The 3574-nt window shown below is 38.6% G+C and overlaps 1 protein-coding gene across 3 annotated transcripts in view; it reads left to right on the top strand.

Moving 5' to 3' along the window:
* LOC131876957 (transcriptional adapter 2-beta-like) overlaps positions 1-3574 on the top strand; it is a 14083-nt gene that overhangs the window by 6946 nt on the left and 3563 nt on the right. For 2 of the 3 annotated variants that reach the window (XM_059222505.1, XM_059222506.1), the window contains exon 9: positions 1893-2057. The exons of the other annotated variant lie outside the window; for it this stretch is intronic. The gene's annotated coding sequence lies outside the window, so the exon portion shown is untranslated. The remainder of the gene's footprint in view (positions 1-1892; positions 2058-3574) is intronic. 3 annotated transcript variants of the gene reach the window in all.

The raw sequence follows: 3574 nt of genomic DNA, 5'->3' as shown, positions 1-3574 counted from the left end.
GAGAAGCCTTTCTTTTTTGGTTTTGTAATGCGTGTTCTGAAACATGATGCCATTTTGCTCGAAATATGACTGATTACTGACTGTCATTGGTTGTACCATCATCAATGTAAAAAGTTGAATAAGTAAACGTCGAAAAATTGTCAATGAAAAGCGCGGAAAAGTAAACATTAAAGCCAACTACCCTGTAGAAACAGACAAGAAAAAACAATTCTTTTTAAGTTTCTTTTAAATGCAAACATAATTTTCACCAAAAGATGGTCGTGTCTGCAACCTTAAGATTAAAAATAATTGTTCTGCACTTTAATAGAATTCCAGACTTAGATTCTCTGTACCGGTATGGAAAAATCCAACGAAGAAATGAACCCAAATAATCTAAAACCTAATCCTGACATTTTGGTCCCAAGCGTTCAAGAAAAGAGCTTCAATGGAAACAGAAGTTAACTTTCAAACCCTTCCAGGATGCATATTGGAAATGGTTTCATCATAACAGCATGCTTCATTTTACATAAGGCTGCTTTTTCGAGGCAATATCTAATATTTTAATCCTCAAAAAACATTTCAGTGGGAGAATGTCGACTTTCAGTGTTTTCAACTAAGAGAAATTACATTCCTTAAAATGATCATGAACGGCATACGTTTTAGTGTCAATTGTAGCGACCGTAGAGGCTTAACATGGGAGCACCTTCAAGCCTTCGAGAATCCAGGCTAATTAGAACAATGAAGTCCACTTCTCTTCTTTCTCGGGCTCCTTCATTGTTCAATTTACTGCCCTCAAATATTCGTAGGAAATACGTAGGCCTTGTTGATCCGGTATTAGGATTTAAGTCAGACTTGGACAAGTTTTTGACGAAAATNTAGAACAATGAAGTCCACTTCTCTTCTTTCTCGGGCTCCTTCATTGTTTAATTTACTGCCCTCAAATATTCGTAGGAAATACGTAGGCCTTGTTGATCCGGTATTAGGATTTAAGTCAGACTTGGACAAGTTTTTGACGAAAATTCCCGATCGACCTTATATTCAAAAGTTAGCCAGATCAGGCAACTCTAATTCGTTGGTTGATCAAATAATATATGACAATCAAAGTTAAGTAAAATTAACAATTTTTTCGTCTTGCACTACTGGGATTCCAATCCGAGTAGGGGGAAGGATGTCCACAAAAAAGGCTCCTGAGCTTATACTGCTGCAATTCATAACAAGATATTACCTAGACTAGCTGCAAATCCTAGGAAGGGTAGCAAGTGTTCAAAATCGACACGTGATGGTTGGTTTACTTGTATGTCTTTTGATTTGAATGATTCAAACTATGATCCAAATATTGACTAACATGCAGCTGAATCGAAATCGAATAGTTTTTTCTAACAACCCTCACTCTGAAGCATACGATATTCCTTACATTGAAAGCGACATGTGTCCTCTTTCCAATGCGTCCACAATGCACACAAGGCACACCGATGCTTCAGTTATATAAGTTAAGGAGGAGTTTTCTCCATTCCTTGATGCCCGGCTAAGCTGGATGCTGAAGTCGCATCGCTGTTTGTAATCCTCATTGCCAAGGCACACATTTCGTTCCCATGCAATGGCTTGAAAGGCTGTTCAGTGTCGATACGTACGTATGTACATAATACATGCAGTAGTTACGCATGAACGTGTATTGCCTGGTCCACGAACGTGCAACAGTAGCAGTGGTGAGTGACTCGATTTTCTCCTTGGAACGGAGTTTCGTTGCCCCGCATAAATTGCTCGTTCGCCCGACCGACCCTCGTAGTAGTAGGTACAGTATACACAGTATGTGTATGTAATGAACTACTCTATATATTCACTCTCGAACGAGGCATAAAAGCCGGTCCTCATGTGTTGGTAGATTGTCCATGCATGCTGGCTTCCTCTTTTAGTGTCGAAGTGCATTGAGTCAGTGCACAACGTGGCACGCACGAGGGTGCCAATCACCGCCAAACATCGGTAGAAAAGGACTTCGTTAGTACTACCAAAAGATATCGGAGATCGGAAGTGAGAAGCCAAGCAAGTGATCGAGAAACAACCTTCAATACCAGAATCAGGTGAGATTTGAATTGTCTTTTTGTTGTCGAGCTCTGTTCTGAAAAGGTAGCATTGACTCTTGAGAGGGGCTTGGGATTTTCGGGCATGGGAGAATCAAGAAGGCAAAGAATGTTATCAGCGGGAGGATAAGGAGATTTAAACAAATTGATAATTTCCTCAGGGAACGATCTTGCAAGGTAGTGATATTGACAACTTACATAAAATATCTATCCATGCAGACACGATGTTGATTGGGGGTTGGAAAAATAATTCAGTCAGGTTGTTTTTCATTATTTATTTGATGCAGCTATTTTTGGTCAAAATATTTGTTTTTCGCGATAATTGAGCTCATAAAAACTAAACCAAAGTATTTAGAGAAAAAATTAAGGTTCTCCGTCATTTCAGGAGGAATCATGCAGCATTTCGAAGCAATATCTTGACGCATTTGTTTTGCCCGAGAAAAAAAAAGAAATCAGAACAGAGTTGGAACTCTAACCAAAATAGCAAAGAGTTGTTAAAAAATGACTATTCAGCCAATTCTTGCCAAAGGCTGTAATACTTTAGTTATTAAACCAATTGAAGCTTTTGCCGCTTCGTCATGAATCAAGTTTTATTTCAAAACGAAAATCATTACCATTGATTTCGAACATTGGTGATGGTTTTAGAGCTAATTGCATCATATAAATATCTCTTGTTGTAAGATTCGTTCTTTCGGATTGAAGAAAATTGGCAAAGATTCAAAATCGACGTCAGTTTGTCTTTGTTGGAGTCTGAGTGCAAGGTCAATTTTTCCCGATTGGTGCGAAATTGAGAAAGGTTGAATTTGAAACATCTAAAAAGATTTGCAAAATCGATCATAGATGTGCCTTGCAATGTTCTAAATTCGTAAAACCAAAAGAAAGACATTTTGCAGAAGTCATAAACGGTTGTGCTAAACTTCAATCACAATTCCTGAAAATGAATTTGAAAGCATTTTTGAAGCATCGATTGTCGTCAAGATTTGTCTGCCCAACAAAGCCAGTGTTCGCATCAAAAAATATTTCTGAAAGACAATATCAAGGTCGATATCAGATTGGGATCGATCTGTGGATATCGATTTAGCGTCGGAAAGTTGCCTTGAGAAAAGCACTTACCACGACGTCACGTCTCTAGGAGTGGTAAAAACTTGAAGATATTTAAAATAAGTATAAGACTTGACTAGTTGACAGGTGTGTAAATAAGTGTATTTTTTCGTACATCACTTGATAGCAATGGCGCCTTCTGGCGCCATATTTTTTTTTTAAATCTTGATTTTGTCAGCATTCGTTGAAAACGAAGTGCCAGACATTCCGGATATTGTACTTGAGGTCCTTCAAGTTGTCTTGATTGCCTGTTCCAAGTCCAGATGTCTAACCGTTTTGGCACCCATCTCACCTGAAATCAGCACCTCTTCGACTTTTGGTCCTGGCCACCCCAAAAACAGGCGAGCAATACTGGAGGTCAGAACAAATTTGAGGCTCTCGAAAGCACGATTTTGAATGCCTGAAACAAAGTGTTT

Source organism: Tigriopus californicus, chromosome 2, assembly GCF_007210705.1.
Source record: "Tigriopus californicus strain San Diego chromosome 2, Tcal_SD_v2.1, whole genome shotgun sequence".
Taxonomy (NCBI): Eukaryota; Metazoa; Arthropoda; class Copepoda; order Harpacticoida; family Harpacticidae; genus Tigriopus; species Tigriopus californicus.
This window is presented reverse-complemented; position numbering and strand designations above follow the sequence as displayed.